Raw genomic sequence first — 17115 nt, forward strand, 5'->3', positions numbered from 1 at the left:
TTCTTGGATAGATATGCCTGGGGCTGACAGGAGCAGTGTAATCCTCAAAAGTCACAGCAATATCACACAGCACGAGTTCATCTGGGCTATTCTGACAAGCCAGAAAAGGTCTTGTGTGCAGAAAATCTGTGTCGTATGGGTGCAGAGAAGGGCACTCAGCACATAATGGATTTATTTGGTATTTTATGGAATTTGGCCCTAACATTATACAGCTTTTATTTTTTCATATACTTTTTTTTTTTAAGCTGGGCATTCTAAATTTATTTTATAAGTCAACTTGTAAATAATTTCCAGCTCTGGCTCGATCATATACGTTGTGGGCTGCAGATGCACAGGAGGAGATTTGTTCTGTTGCCTTCCCCTCTCAGCTCTTGTGAAGTATTTAGAGGCTGACTCACTTAACTGGGCTCTTTGGATGTCAGAGGGACATTAGCAGAGTCTCTTAAAACTGATTAATTGCTGGAGTAAGGTGCCCTACTGTAAACAAGCAGCGATAGCGCAGAAAATTCATAGCCAGTCAACAGAAATTAAAAGCCCAGAGCAAACATAGCAAGTGTTAACTAATTATCAACACATGCCCTAGTTGCTTAATAGCTTTTTTCCTGAGATTTGCAGTTGGTGTCTGCTATAGCTGCTCTTGGAGCAGTCCCTCCTTCCCTGTCTCACACAGATGACAGCCTGAAAGCAATTTCCTCAATTTATTTGTTGACATGTATAGAAAGAGATTTTTCTTGACTGAGAAGCTGGACTCTCAATGGGAAGGAAGTCCAGCACGATGGGCCAGAGAGAGGACACCGAGGTGTAAGACCATTTAACCTTGGTCCAAATTAAATGGTCCCTGGTCCAGCTCCTTCTGTGAGGTGCTAAACCCAGCCCTGTGCACAGAGCCAGGCTTTGCCTACTGCCTCAGCTCAGCCATTGGGGCAGCCCAAATCTGTTTGGCCAGGTCCAGACCTGAGATGGGGCAACTCCCAGGGGCTGCAGGGAAATGTCAAGATGCTCAGCAGTTCTCAGAACCCATCTCCTCTGCTCGTGGATAAACACAGTCCGTATCTGACCATCCCCATACACCTGCCCATGAGGAACTGTAGCATCATCTGTTTGCTTTGCACTGAATGGCCACAAAACCTGGAGTCAGGTCTGCATGTGTTCTAGATAAAACCTTCTGACCTCATGTACTGCCAGATCCCAACAATGCTTGTGTGTAATGTCTCTAGAGTATGTTTGTGACTTGGAAACTGATGCTTTGTGTGGTCCAGCTCAAAATGAGTCATTCTTGGTGCTGTGGAAGCCCTCAGGGATTCACACATGCATTTACTGGGAGGAGACCTGTCATACTGGAACTGCAATTGGTATGTTGTTGCTGCAAGGCTCAGCCTTGGAAGTCTGTCCTCACATGAATCTGCCTCATTAATTTCCTTGGACTGTCGGACAAGTCGGATGGACAACTCATATGCAGAAAGGTGTGTGGGATTAAAGGCTAGACTTGTAAAGGTCATTAAATAGCCAAGATGGAGACAGCTGCTTGCATTTGTCCTTACCTAAGTATTTAAGAACACCTACACATGCACTTTCCCCTTGATTTTGTTTTATGCCAAACCTGCTCTCTTCAGTACGCTTCACATGAATATGTATTAAGGATGTATATTATCCCCAGTTTCAGTCTCCTGCCCTAACAATTTTATTTATTCCTTGCTCACACACAATGCTGCCTTTTTTTTTACTGCCTTCTATTTGCTGGTCTTTAAGGGTCACACAAACATTCGTGAACTTCTCTGTGCTACCCTCCAGAAGGTAAGCTGACCATAGATGCCTTTCCCCTATTGCCCCTCATTACACATTTATTCATCATTTTCAGTGCCCTCTGATTTTCCCTGTTCATTTCGGGCTGGCTAAACTCTCCGAGAAGCTTCTCCCATGCCCATGAAGGGCTGGCTGCCTCCTTCTTCCCTTGCTCTTACACGAAACAGACCTCTACAATCTGCTGGCTGCTTCCTGTGCATTGGCTAACCAAAGACCCAAGAGCACCGAGCAACACCTATACCAGCGCCATACAACCACCCTAACGCTGCAGAGAGATACCCGAGCTCTAATCATTCACAGTTCCAGGCACTTTGCTTTTCATCATACTTGTCTAGACAGACTAAATGGCTCCTGTGAGACAGCCCCCGGTGCTGGCCAGGACCGCGGCTGCCTGTTCCGTACAGACGAATGCCCAAGCAGGTATGGCTCTGGGTGGATATTCCCTCGAGCACAGGCATCAGAGCAGAGGTTCATCGTGCCGTATAAACGCACTGTAATGCTCTGCCTCCTCCCAGGAAATCAAGTGCTTTTTAAGTGGTGCCGCCAGGTAAAGGATGTTTATGTGCATTTTACAGCCGAGGAGAAGGAGGGGGCTCCAAGGTAGTGCCATGGCTGAGGAGCCACACAGCCAGCACGGCCTGGGGACACGCACACACCCCACCCCCGACAGACCCCAAACCCAGGATTGCTTAGTGGGCAGCTGTACCCTAACCCCCAGACAGCTCTGCCAGCCTCCAGGTTTGCTGGGGAGGAGGGATGTTCTGGAAAAGCTGCAGAAGCAGGTCATGCTCCTGGGACACCTGAACCCCTCCTGCCCTGAGTGATCTGGGAAAGGGGCAGCTGATACGACCCCCCCCACTCCCCCCCCACCCGGGGCGGGGGGACCGAATTCCCCAGCACGCTGGGACGATGCACCAAGCGCGGCCCCCGGCAACGCTGGGCGGGATGCCCGGAGCTCAGCCCCCGGCACCCCAAGCTCCCGGGAGGGCACAGCAAGGACGGCCCCAACACTCCTGGAGACTGTCCGGGCAGGAGCCCCAGCGCCCCGCGGGAATAACGCCCCGAGCGCGACCCCCAGACCCTGGCGTGAGGTGGGGGATGCCCCAAGCAGGACCCGCATCTCGCCGGCGGGGGAGGGGGGATGCCCCAAGCGCGGCCCCCTGCACCGTGGCGGAGGGGATGCCCTGAGCGGGATCCTCCATCACTGGGAGACGGTGCCCAGCACCCGGGGAGATGCCCCGAGCCCGCGCTCCTCCCGCCCGGGGGGTTTCTCGCCGCACCCCGGGGCCGGTCGGATCCCCCCTCCCGCCGCGCCATGCCCTCCCCCGATCGATGAAGACGACCCCGCACCTCTCAACTCCCCTTCCTCCCCCCACCACTCCCCCCGCCCGAGCCGCACAGCGACGGTCAGGACTCACCGCCCGCCGGGCCGGAGCTGCGGAAGCCGGGGTGGTGCGGCAGGGCCGGGGCACACAGGGCTCGGGGCTGGCGAGGCGGAGCGGAGCCCGGCAACGGCGGCGGCGGCAGCAGGAGGAGCAGGAGGAGGAGGAGGAGGAGGAAGAAAAAGGGGGAGCAAAGGCGGGGGCGGCTCGGCCCCTCCGCCGGGAGCCGCCTCCCGCCGATGCGCGGGGCAACCGCCGGGGGCGCCCTCGGGGCGGGGCTGCCCGGGGCGGTGGGGGGTGTCCCGGCTGCAGCCCCCGCTCGGCCCGACTCCCCCTGCAAGCCGGGGAATGCGAGAGGCTACTGTGGAGCCCGAAGGGAGACCGGGCTGAGCCCGGGCGGAGGCAGCGGGACAAGCCCGGGATGGTCCCGGGGGACACGGTGTCCGCGGGCACCGGCGGGCTGGCGGCAGCGGCCGGGCTCGCTGGAGCTTGGGAGAGAGATCAGAGTCAGACCTCATTTGGGGAAGGCAGGAGCCGGGCGCTGAGCAACACGGCAGTGCCGCGGGGCTGGCAGCCCTTTCAGCTGCACTCTGGGTGAGCCCCAAGGAAGGCTGGGGCGTCTGGGGGCCTGAGCACTGCTTATGGGGTGATGCCGATCTCCTCCATGGGAGCGATGTTTGCCTTTGCCTCGGTGCCTTGCTCAGTATGTCTTTCCCACATGACCTGGATACACTTCTGCATCTCAAGATGTCCTTTAATCTGGGAGTATTATCTGGCTTTGGAAAGGTTAATTGTGTTAGGGGAGGGGGTCTCCGGTCCCTTTCTTCACGGCTTCATTTATTCTGGCTTTCATGTTTTGATCCCTTCAGTGCTCTGCCATCCCTAGACTGAAGGAAAAAGGAATGCCCTGGCTGGCACCCAAGTGTGTCCCTAAGTGACAAAAAACTGAATTCAAGGAAAAAAACCTCCACTGTTTCACAGCCCCGGGAGCTGTAGTGGTCCTGGCAGCCCAAATGCTGTCTGCACACTCAGCACAGCTGAGGCCCTTGCAAAGGCCAGCAGAAAGGCCCTGCCAGAGCTGAGGTGCCCAGAGAAGTGGACAAACGACCATCTGCTGTGCTGCAGGGTCAGCGAGCACCAAAATAAGGCCATCACGGTGTGCTGCAGGCTGCTGTCCCTGGGACCGGTGTTGCTCTTAAGGCACTGACAGCATCACTGGTGAAAAATTGCTCTAATTTGCTGCAATCATAATCAGGCTGAGAGGGAAAGCAGCAGCTTCTCCTGGCAGTGGTGGCTCCTCACAAAGTCTCTTTGTGGGAAACCTGCCTGGGGTTCAGCATATGGACCAGGTGGGAGAGAGACCTGAGGCCTTGTGACAGCATCATCTTCCACTTCAGCTGCTGCCCCAAGCACAGGAGATACCCTCTGTGCTGTTTTAATTAGTTGCTGCTTTTAGTTAGAGTTTACTTCTATTAATTAACCAAAATTATCTATCTGCGAGTTGTTTGTAGTGCACCAGCCACATCCTCAGAACAATATTAACCTCACAGAGCCAGCTCCTGTTCCAAGGAGGCTGTGAGCTAAACCAGACACAAACACTGTCGTGACACAGCATGCTCCAAAAATGCCATCTTCTTGTTGTTGTTGAGAAATGTGTTGCATTTAAGCACAATAATTAATACTCAGCTTAGCTGCCTGAGTGCCGACTCACCAGCACAGGTAAAGCTGTCTGGTGGTGTTACTGGACGATGTGTTTATCCTGGGCAGGTGTGGGAGGAGCTGGATAGCCTGGGAATAGAGCGAGGGGTGAAGAAACAACCACACATGCACTCTGTGTCTTTTCAGGGGTGAGGGTTTTGTTAAGAGATCAGTACAAGGGGAAGGAGAAAAGGGAGGAGGAGGGTGTCAAACAGCCAGCCAGAAGTTAGAGAGAGCAGACATGCAGCGAGTCATGGACATGGGGAGTTAAGGCTCGGGGAGGGGAGTGGAGGAACACCAGGGCAGTTGCATTATCTCAGCTGAGATTGAAGCTGGCCACAGCAGAGACGTGATGCTCAAAACAAGTGGCCTTTATCTTGAGCAGCAACAACCATTATTCTGCTTCTCAACTCAATTGTTTAGACTGAGTTTTATTTTCTAGAAAGGCCACAGTCGTTGCCTCTGCAGAGAAGGATGTGGAATGCAGAGATACATGCCTTGGGTAGGTGGGTGCAGGACACAGGACAGAGCAGCACATCCTCAGGGGGAGGTGGCATGAAAAACAATCAGCAAACTGATGCCCAAGACTGGAACTCAAAGCTGCTGTAGTTGTTCAGCTGAAGAAAATTGTATGTAGGGATACACAAATAGCTTCCCAAGGAGAAAAGCTAGGTGCCCAAGAGCTGTGTTAGCCAGGGAAGAGCCATGGCCCAAAACCACAGCTGCAGGCTGAAGCCAGGCAAATTGGAATGAGAAAATAGGCATTAATTGTTTTAAGAATGAAGTTGATTAGCTGCTGGAACAAATTACTGGGGAAAGTGAAAGTCTTTCCATATGGTAGTGTTTTCCAATCAAGATAAGATGCCTTTCCACAAGACAGGCTTCAGCCAAGCACATGTCTCTGGGCTCAGCAGGGTGAGGATGGAGGAAGATGTGGTGGTGTCTGATCTGCAGGAGGAGGTAAGCCTGTGCTCCTGCCTGGCCTTTAGGAACTGAGGGGCAGGCATGTGTTTCAAAATCCTTCCTGGAGAGGGGTGATGGTGCTGTGCTGGGCTGTCCCCTCCTGCAAAGCAGCTGGGAGGGATGCTCAGCCCCAGCTTGGGGTCTGTGCCCTGTTCTGCTGGGGATGTCTGTGAGGCTGGTAGTGCAAACCTCCATCAGGTCTCTCTGTGTTTGTCACCCCAGGTTGACGTGACGCTGCTGGCCGCCTGGTTGGAGGTAGCTGACCCCCAGGCAGCATTGGTCAGCTGCCCCGGGCTGATAAAGGCCAAGTTCTGTGGTGGTGGTCAGAGCCTTTTAGTTCTTCTGCTGACCTGTAGCACGAATGGGGCAAATCATTTCCCTTCTGCTCTGCTGCTTTCTCTTCTCAGCCTTGCTTGTGCTTTCAGTTTGACCCAGGGTTTCTGCGGGGGCTGTCTCCCTGTGGGATTACACTGTGAGTGTCTGTGTGGTTATTTTTCAGGTGTCAAACTGCTCACTGCAGGTGTGAAGAACTTTTTCATAGTGAGGGTAATGGAGCCCTGGGACAGGCTGCCCAGGGGGATGTGGAGTCTCCTTCTCTGGAGATATTCACTACCCATCTGGATGCCTACCTGTGCAACCTGTTCTAGGGAGCCTGCTTTGGCAGGGGAGTTGGACTCAATGATCTCTGGAGGTCCCTTCCAACCCCTACAACTCTGTGATTCTGTGAAATACTCTCCTGTTACCACAGTTCTGGCTATTCGGAAGTCACAGTGTTGTAATCCTGTGGTAGTTTCAAAGGGGCCAGCCCAGAGTGCAAAAGCAGGCAAGTTAACTTTTTTAAAGCTTGTGTATTAAGAGTAGTCTGGAGAAAGCAAAACTGGGTTCAGCTCTTACTCCCTCTCTGCTGCTCAGCCACAGCCCACTGACCTGCATCCGGACAGTGCTGTAGAATTACTCACAGCTACTCTGCTGCTGGTCCCAATGCAGTTGAAGTGGCAGCTGGAGAAGGAGCTGTCTTGCCTTTGGGCTGTGCTGTGCAAAAGAAGGAGACTTAAGGAACACACAAAAAACCATAAGAATTTAGATTCATGTTGCTGCTTCTATGAAAATGAGGCGGCTGCACATTTTGCTAGCAGGTACAAGAGCCAAAGGGTGAGACTTGCTACGTGTTAATGGTGATGGAAAGCGAGAGGAGAAACCAGACTGGCTGGTTTGTGGTGGAGACTGAGAGTTACTATCCTGTTAGAGAGGATGTAGCAGGGACTGCCTTGCCCAGGACAGGCTGGCTTCCTTTGCGGGCTGAAGGTCTGGTGGGGTGTTTCTGGTAGACAGGGCGTTTGGAGCAGGAGGTGAGGAATTACTGGAGCAGGTGCTTGCATTGAACAAGAGAGTCTGAGGGACCCTGTCCAACGACAGTGCAGGAGCTTTGTGCTTCCTCGCTGACAACAGTCAGTTTGGCTCTATGTGTATGTCAGAGGGCATGAAAGGGAGATTAAATGTTCCTTGTCTCTTCCATTCACTCATGATACCCTTTAAAAAGCAGTGTATTGTGCTGGTGCTGCAGAAAGGCTCCTCCTTTGCCCAGCTGCCACCCTGGGCACTGCCCAAGCTGTCCCTGTGTGTGTGCCAGGAGGTGCCCCAGGATTCTGCCTTGTGCCCCATCCGTCGCCCTTCCCTAAAGAGCCCAGTAGATGAACACCGTGGAGGCACGGGTGAACAGCCATGTGAGCGTGTTTCTCAGGTTTTCCCCTTGAGAAATCCAAATGCTGCAGCTCAGATCAGCAGCAGTGAAGGAAGGACAGCTTCCTTCCCTCAGCAGGAGGTGCTAGAAGAGAAGAGAGCAGTGGGCACCTTCTGGTAGGTGATGGAGTGGGGGCATTGTGTCCCTAAGGCAATGCTCATGCTCCATCTGGAAAATGCACTTGGACCAGCAAAATTATCTCTCTGCTGTGTCCTGGCACGGTCCTGGGTGTCTTGGTGTGCTTGGGAAGGAACACTAATGAAAACAAGTGTTTGGCTGGTGCAACTGTTGTGCTGCAGACTTTAAGAAACAAATAAAAGGAGCCCAGCCCTTTGATTAGCAAGTGCAATCTGCTGTCACAAGCTGATGCTGGAGGAGAAGAGAAGCAAGATGAACAGCCACACAGAGAAGATGAAAACACTGGGCAGAAGGGGAGACATTTATTTATTCACAAATAAGTTGCCAGATCGTGTTCCCATGTGCATTCTGGGCAGCTTCTACTACTATGGGGGTTTTCAGAAGGAAGATCTTTTTTTACTGGTGCTGGAGACCCCTGAGAAGGGGCTGCTGACCCACGGATTGAGGCAACAGCTGGTCCAAATCTGTCTTGTGCCAATGTAAGGAAAGCTTGTTTTATCCCAAGCTGTGCCCATGTGCAGGGTCTTCTTCCCTTTTCAATACTGATTTCATGTTTCAAGCCTCTCAGTGTGGATGCTCCATGATTCACTCCCCTGAGGAAGCGTGATTTCAGGTGCCCATATGGTCACAGAGGAGGAGGCAGATAAATGTTTCTACAGCAAGGAGAATGAGCTTCAGTGTACAAATATGTCCTGGCACAGGAGATCTGAGGTTTGTACAGAGTGATTCTCAATTTTATTTTTATTTCTCTGTTGAAAAATTTTTGGGATTGTTACCTCTTGGCTCCTGATTAAGATTTAGGAACAATGTGGGAAGGAGGCTGCTGCCTGAGCAACCCATCCCAGGCTCTAAACTCAGCCTGGTATGTGGTCTGTGTGCTCCCTGGGGTTCAGCGGAGTCCACTTATTGAGGCCAGCAGAAATAGCATCTCAGTCCCTGGCTTTGGAGGAGGTGTTAAGTAGGACATTGTTAATTTTGGGATTATTAGTAAGGAAAGAAGGTAGCTGTTTCTTTCTGAAATGCTTTGGTTTGATAATAGATCTCTGGGAGATAACCTGTTGTGGTTTAACCTGGCAGGCAGCTAAGAAACCACACAGGGGGATGGGTGGGCAAATCACAGGGCAGGGGGAAGGTAAAGCTTGTGGGCTTTACTTGCTGCTAGGAGAGGAATTAGCTCTATCCCAGCTGAAACCAGGACAGAACTGCAAAGAGGTGCCTCTTGTGAAGGTCTTGAGGATGAGATGCTTACAGTGAGGAATCTGTGTCCCATGCAGTAAATTACTGGGCAGAAGTGGGTGTTCAGGAGCATTTCACTTCTCCACGTGCAGCCCTGGCTGGCACCCAGTCCTGCAACATTTCAGCCCAGGGAGTATCTTGCAGATGTCAGCAGCCAGTAAAGGGCTGGGACATGTCCTTGGTCTAGAAGAACTTGGGGACCACAGCGTGATAGCCCATGGCAGGGCCTCTTTTTGACTGCATTTCCATTTTAAGGGTTTTTCAGAGTGTTCCCTATGACAGGGGCACAGGGACGGCAAGTTTCACACGGGTGATAATTGAACTGGAGCATCCTCTCTGGAAACGTGTGCTCCATATAGAAGAATGAAGTCTGAGCGAGAGGCAGAGCCCTGCGACGAGCTGTCTGCCTAATTAAAAAGCTGCAGTGAGATGAAATACGAGATGGAGAAGGAAGATAGTTGGAAGTGCTGAGAAACAGAAGTGCTTTCAAGTGTTTTACTGCAGAGACAATTGGAGAATTTGCTGGGGGCCTGGTTTTTCTCCTTGCACTGTCCTTCTCCGGCTGAATCACGCTGTGCAGCCAGTTGGGCACCATCACTGACCCAGAAGCCTCCAAACACTGATGCTGGTGTGAGCTAAACCCAGCTTAGGCATAAGGCAGCGGAGAGTCCTGGGGCTGCAGAGCTCTAAGCCAGAGCTAATATCTGTGACTTGGACATAGCTGTGATTTTATTTTTTTGGCTCATGGGTAGACTACAGCCCCCGTTGCTCTGGGCTAGGTGATGATCCACTTTTCCCAGTGATGCTATGAAGGCAGCTAAAGGCCAAGTGCTGTCATTTGAAACCAGCTGTGAATTAATGCACGGCATGTGATTAATGTTCTTTTTAAATGCATTCATGTCCTGTCACACTGGCTGTGGCTCTTGTGTCACATTTGGTGTTCCCAGAACATTTATTAGCCTTACAGATCCCTTGATTATTGCTTTCTCTTTTATAATTAAGCCATGAAACTCAGCATGGCGCAGCTTATGCGGTATTAATTCATGCCTGGCGTGTTCTGCCTGTGCCCTAGGATAAGGCTGAATGCTGGCAGCTGCATTGCTCTCTGCACAGTTGCTATTCTGAATATTTTTAATATGATTATAAAAATCACATTCTCTGTGCATATGGGCAACTCGGGGCTCGTCACTGCTGCAAGCAGTAGCAAGAGGAGGTCTGGCTTCCCTGGGAGCAGGATCTACCCCTGACAGTGCTGTGAGATGGAGCTTCCTCCTGCCCTGGGCGCTGACTGATGCTCTCCAGGTCGGTGCTGTTAGCTCTGCTTCGGTGCTCATGCTGTCCCGTGTGCGCTCCCTTCCCTGCTCACCCTTCTCGGGGTGCATCTGTGAAAATGTCTCTCAAATCAGTTTTGTTTTGCCCCTTTTTGTCCTTAACTTTCCCTCCTGTGAGGTTTAAGCTGGATTCAGGATTTCCTGTGAGGCTTCAGCTCTGTGTCCACTTTCTGCTGACAGAAGCTGCGGTGGCTGTTTGAATAGTTGTTCTCCTCCTGGCTGGTCACTCCTGTCCCCAGTATGACAATTCCACAGCTCGTGTGGCCATGTGGCAAGCTGAACAGGGAATGAAAATGTCATAAGCTCTGTCTGTTTTACTTATTTATTTTCCCTCCCCTGGGAATTAGCGGTAGGAGGGACTGTGCTGAAGGAATTGGAGCTCAGTGCTCCCAGGAGGAAAGTCACTGGAACGACCCAGCACTGATACTCCAGCCACTGCTGGTCCAGTTTGAATGTAGAACTCTTCATGTCTTTGCTGGGCTGGGCGTTGGGCCTCTTGCTTCTGTTGGGTAAGTCCAAGCAGCCCTGCAGCTGCCTCTTGCAATGCAGAGCGGGCAGTAATGGGCTCCAGCAGCTCTGCCCACCTGGCTCTGGGTCTGCTGAAAGTCCTCCCAAACTTCAGATGTGGCCTCAAAGAACTGGGGAGTGGTGGGGGCTGTGTGGCAGCTGTCAAAGAACACAAGGCAGTGTCACTCATCTACTCCGGACAGGAGGGAACAGCCCTGGAGCCATTGGAGCCAGGGAGTGGGAAGCCTCCATGCCCAGCTGAACGCTGTGCCCTTCATGGGCCGCAGATGCCGTAACGCGACGGCAGATCCGCTCTGCAGCCTGCGTGCTATTTACACACATATGCACGCTCCTCAGGTTGTCAATTATTACTCATCAAACCGTTTCTGAAGAGACCTGAATGCTGATCATCTCAAAGCTTCTGTTTCAAAAAACAGTGCCAAAACCTACAGGCAGGATGTAAAGCCGTAGTGCAGAAACTCTTTGAGCTCAGATGTTTCCATGGAGATGGATCTTTGATCTCGTCGTGATAAATAAAGGGTGGAGAAGATGCTCCTGAACTAGGGAGGAAGGCAAGGCTGATCCCTATGGGGCAGAAGTTCTCGATAGGAATTAGAGGCAGAGATCTCTCTTTTCCACCCCTCCTGATGCCGTGTCTGTAGAGGCAGCGAGGTTGAGGGGTCTGCCTGCCAGCGCTGTGCCACACCGTACATGGAGGATGTGTCACAGCCAGCCAGACATGCTGCACCTTTGAGCCAGCTAATTTAATGCTGCTGAAAAGTCAGACCTTTGTCTGCACAGCAACAGTCACCCTGTGCCACGGGATTTAGAGGACAGGGACACAGGGCTTTAATAGCAGTGTGAGGCACACTTGTTTTCTTGACTATGACAAAGCAATCTGAGGAGTAAAGAGAACAGCTAGAAAAAGTGCTGCCTTTCTGGAAAAATGTGGGGGAAATATGGGGGGGGAAGGAAATCACATTTTTCTCTGGCTTGCTGTGTGAAACAGAAATATTTAATATGCTGAGGTGGAGATGGTGACCGAAGGCAACAGGCAAGCTGGCTCTATCCACGTGGATGAGCTTTGCACTGGTGACCTGCCTGGTGTTTGAGATGTCGGTAGAATCAGGGCTGTTATTCCAGACACTGGGAATCAAGGCATCTGCGGATGGAGCTGAAAGAGAACTCATGAGGAGGGGGCATGATGAGCTTCAGCAGTCACTGAGAACTGCTGCTGGGAGTAAATGTGGTCGCACACACGTTGGTAGGACGCCTCACGCCCCGCACGGGCAGCGGAAGGCGATCCCTCATGTTGGAGTGCCTGGCTGTGCTGGTACAGCTCCCACCATCGTTCCATGGCTGGTGTGTGTGCCGAGCTGTGCGGGCCTGTTCGTGCCGCTCGCGCTCCGTTTGGCAGCTGGGTGGTGGCTTTTCCTGGTCACTTCTGATCTGCTCACAGCACGTTGATGGATCCATCCCTTTGTCTCCGTTACCAGCCTGGCCTCAAACAAATTTTTCTGCAGTGTTTAAGTTCGTAGGTTGAGCAGGCTGTGGTGTCCAGCCTGTTGCAATACTTAAGGGGTTTTTTTTTTTGTTTTTTCCCCACCTTTCTCTTTTTATATATGATGCATCAAGCTGCCAGTTGCACTAATTAGGGTCTCTCTGCTTTAGGGGTTTGCAGTACTTCACCTAGGTGTTGAAAAACTCATTAAGGCTTCCTCCCACCCTATCCTGCTTGCTTGCACTGGAGTGAGTGACCCCTTTGTGCCCTGCTGGGTCCCAGACCACTTAGCAGCTCAGCCATCGCTTTATCTCACCTTAGAGTTCTGATGTAAATACTTTATTAATATGGATCTATGTTTGCAGCTCTGAAAAAAGTTATTGCCTTTCCCAAACCTCACCAAAGCCCTCAGTGTTGGGCATAACCCTGGGGAAGCTGGTAGATGGGGGCTGCCGTGACTTTTGTTGCCTTTTCAAATGACCCTCACTGAAAATACAGCCACTCAGCACCCTGGGTGTCAGAACTAGACTGCTTAGCCAAGAAAGCCATGTTGTTGCCTTGTGCACTACTTCACTGGGAAGAAAATATGTTGAAAGAACATGCAATGTTAAAGGTATTTTGAATCCAACTCACTCCTGCTGGTTCCAGTGGAGGCCTTAGCCTTGTTTTCACAGGGCTCCTTGTCAGAACCAAGAGCGTAAAATATTCTGACAGGTCAACGTTAAGGTTACTAGGCAGTAATGAAAACAGCATTTTTATCCTCAATTACATTGATGAGATGGGATTGCTGTGCAGCCACAGCTGTTTGTCTCGCTGCTGTGACAAGCCTGTATGGATGCTGTCACTTAGCAACCATTGCCATTTGTGCTTTAACTGCAGCTTTGTGGTGTTGGCACCTAATGAGAGCTGTAATCACGAGATCAGGCCCGTCCAGGCTGTTTGTGTTCGGAAGCCGTGGACTGCAGGCCTCACCCGTGCCCCCTGCCCAGCCGCTCTAAGGGCTCCATGGGAAGAACTGCACATGATGGTCACTGCAGCTTAACATGGGTTTATTTTGGAGCTGGCTTGGCTGTGCCAAGTTGTGCCTCAAGATGCACAGCCTGGATTCGCCATCTGCCAGACTGGGCTGCGCAGCTCTGTAGTGCAGGTCATTGCCTGGCCTAGGAGCTGATTCGAGGCCAAAACTCTGAGCATGGCTGAAATGTCACCTCCCTGAGCAGGGAGGTGGTGAGGCACCAGCTGAGGCAAGCCTTGATGTCCCTGTGCACAGCAGTGCCAGCTCCCCGCTCCCTCTGACTGACCCAGCCTGAAAGCTCAGGGAATATGAGGTCAGAATGGAAATATGAGGACCAAGAGATAATGAGAGACTGAAGGTCTAAAAGTGCGTCTATCTCTTAAGGGTAATTCCCACCTAGCACTGGAAAAGTGTGGTCCTGCCACACTTAAACAGTTCCTGCAAAGCTTTAGAGCTTGAAGGTCACTGTTTTACTTTATACCTGATCTGGGCTAGTTGGGCAATGTGCCTCTGAGGAGCAGGTGCCTCTCTGTCCCAGGTTCCTGCCCTTGCATGGAGTTCCACAGCTGGGCAATTGCAGAACTTAGTTTGGATGGGTTTATTTTGGAGGCAGCCATGTGAGGGCATCCTCCCAGCCCCATTCTGTGGGGAATACGGTTCTTTAGCATGTTAAGCTGCTGTGCTGGAAGCAGAGGCTTGCTATTAACACTATGGCTAGAAATACTGTTTTCTTTAGTTTCATTTTTGCTTGAACTGAAACAGTTGTGTAATTGCACCTGTAGTATTGCAGGGACTCTTGATGCAGACTGCTCGTTTCCCCTTCCATCTGCGGACAAGCTTGTCCATGATGTGTGTGTGTACAGAGCCCCGAATGCTTTCATTACAGCTGTACATCACCAGCTTTGTTCCACACTGTTCTAACAGGCAGACAGCTGACAGTCCTCCTGTTTCTCTGCGTGCTGGCTCTCAGGGTTATAGGTGAGGTCCGTCCTGTCTGTGGACGAGTGTGTCTGATGCAGGCTGAGGTCTGGCTGCGTTGAGCGGCGCTTTACGTCTCAGCAGAGGACAAAAACCACTGGTCTAAAGGGAAATGATACAGACATGCTGCTACTGATGCATTTTTCCATTGTGAATTGCTGAGAACTTCTGCAGTGAAGCTGTTTGATCAGTTTCATGTTTAACACATGGTGGTTCTTAGAAGCCTTGATGAATATGTATTGAAAGGTAGAGCAGATTCTATTAAGAGACGGACAAAGGAAATTGCAAAGATACGCATGAGTTGATCTGTGATTACAGATCACATATATCTAAGCTAAGGCAACAGCCTTAGACATTTATGGTCCATTTTTGACTAAATTGTGTAATTAGTATAATTAGGCAAAGAATATTGTTTGAATTTTAAATGCCCAGTGTATTAAAACAGAAAATTAACAGCCGTTCTTTTGGCAGCTTTTATAAAGCCATTACTAGCATAGGGCTGAGCCAGAGATGCCTGAGAGTCTGAGCAGCTAAAGGATCAATCCTTTCTGCAGAGCTTCGTTGAAATGTGTTGAAAGCAACTCAAGGAATTTCGTACCTATGTACAGATCAGCCAACAGAACTTCCATTGCCCCGGGCAGATAAAGAGCTGAAAGGAGCTTTGCAATCTTCTTTTACAGTACCAGCCATCAGAGACACAAATTTTTCTCATCTGTGATGTTCTGCGTTGATGCCACTTGTCTTGCTACTGCCACAGCCCACATTAAAGCCAACACAGTCCTGAGGCTGGGGGCTTCTTGGGGTAAATGAGGCCCGTGGCTGGCTGCAGCCATTGCTGAACTCAGCTGTAGCCTGTGTGTGTGTGTGTTGGAAAAACTCTCGGTGGTGCCTGCCTCCTGCAGGAACCAGCCACAGCTACAGCACAGATGGTGCAGTTTCTACAGAAATCCATCCCAAAAAGAGAGCTTTGGACTTTCTCCTGTGGCCACAGCAGAAAGCCAGGCAGTCCTCATCCTCCTCTGTCGCTGGAGTACTTGGTGCATGGATCTCTGCAAAGCCACAGGTAGCAATGAGCTTGTTGAAGTTTCATCTCACGAGGCCCACTGCTGTCATCTTCTATGGAAAGAAATGTGGGATTTTTTCTTTTGCTTTCATGTCCCATAATCTCTCTCTATTTCCTGGCATTTGGTCCTCACGCTGCTCAGATGTTCATGACTTCTCCCAATTATCAGGTGCAGGATGTCAGTCCAAGAATCTGTGTTAATAACTCTCTAAGTAGTGACACAGAAAATGAAGTAAGGCAATGCAGGGAGCTCAGAATAGAGAAGTACAAAATCAGCACAGAGTCATTTCTGCACCTCCAGTGATTACCTGCTTTTAATGAAAGACGAAAGGACTTCTTAATTCCCCTTCCAAAGGAACAGGAACCCTCCCATGTTGGTGTATGTTGGGTTTGTTGTGTACAAGCATCCTGTGTATAAACAGGACTTTGGACTGCAGTTAGGCAAATGGTGTAAACATCACAATGTCATCATCACCCCAGCTGCTATAAAAAGGAAGAAAGTTCCATTAAAAATTAATAGGTCTGGGAGTCAAGAGACCTCAGTAATGAGCAGTGAAGTCTCCCTTCTGTAACAAGTCACTTTTTCAATTTGCTGGTATTTGAGGAATTCCTTGGAGCCCCCTAAACAGCACAACCCTAACGTCACGAGGGTTCTAGCGCTGGATGGGAAGAACATGCTTACCCAGCAACCTGCTGTCTCCTTTCCTGGAGCACATCTGACCTCCTGCCAACACACAGTGCTAGTGTCAGACCTGTAATGCCTTTGCCAGGCAGGACTGCTAGAACTCTGCAAACAGCCCCACACTTCTTGAAAAGCAAATCCCCTCTCAATAAGCTTTTGATTCCTGAGAAAGAGTGGTGGCAGGAAAAGGCCTGATTTTTATCTTCTGGCTTTTGCCAGGTGTAGAGCCTGATCAGGTAGAACTGTGTAGCAGCAGAACTGCTTTCTCCTAGAGAGAGCTGCTGGTGCAATACCCAAAGGCTGTGTCACGCATAAGGCAACACCTAAGTGTGCTGATGTCACAGACTACATCTTCCACCTCAGCAGGAAGAAATTCAAACTACATTTCACCCCATTAGCCTCCTTTAGCCTAAAGTCAGCTATGTGTTCCTGCCTCAAATAAGCTGCAGGAGGATCCAGGGCACAGAGTAACACTTCAGTGTTAAAGGAATATGGCAGGGTTTGACCTACTAGTAAAGGTACTTGTGGTTTGTTTTCTTTTTCTGAATTTCAGGAGGCTTCTTTGCACATTGCAAGCTATAGCCTTCCCTGAGGTTTTTAAAAAAAATGTCATTTTGCTTAGGAAACAGTGCTGCCATTAGCACTAGAGCTGCTCTTTTCCAATTGTTTTACCAAAGCTAAGCACAGATTTTTATCATAAAGCTGCAGCTGTCAGCGTCTTTTATGAGTTAGAAGCTATTAGAGGAATTAAGATTGGAGCACCTAAATTCAGCAAAGTAGACTTGCTTCTGGCTTCAATGCCACTGCTGAGATATAACACGCATGTTATCTACAGAAGCAAGCTTGTAACAGTAAGGATGATCAGATTTTGACTCCTTAAATGCCACCTTCTGCTCTAGACCTCAAAATGCAACAGGGAACCCAAGAACTGCTTTTAGACTGGAGACACAGGTAGGGTCAAAATAAGTGTCCCTTAAAACCTATTTTCATCACTACTCTACCTCTGAAAGGTGCATGCAGTAACTTGTTCTCAGTCACTTTTTGCTTTTTAAAACTGTTTCCTTACATAGGTGTGGT

Source organism: Gallinula chloropus (assembly GCF_964237585.1).
Source record: "Gallinula chloropus genome assembly, chromosome: 15".
NCBI classification, from domain to species: Eukaryota; Metazoa; Chordata; class Aves; order Gruiformes; family Rallidae; genus Gallinula; species Gallinula chloropus.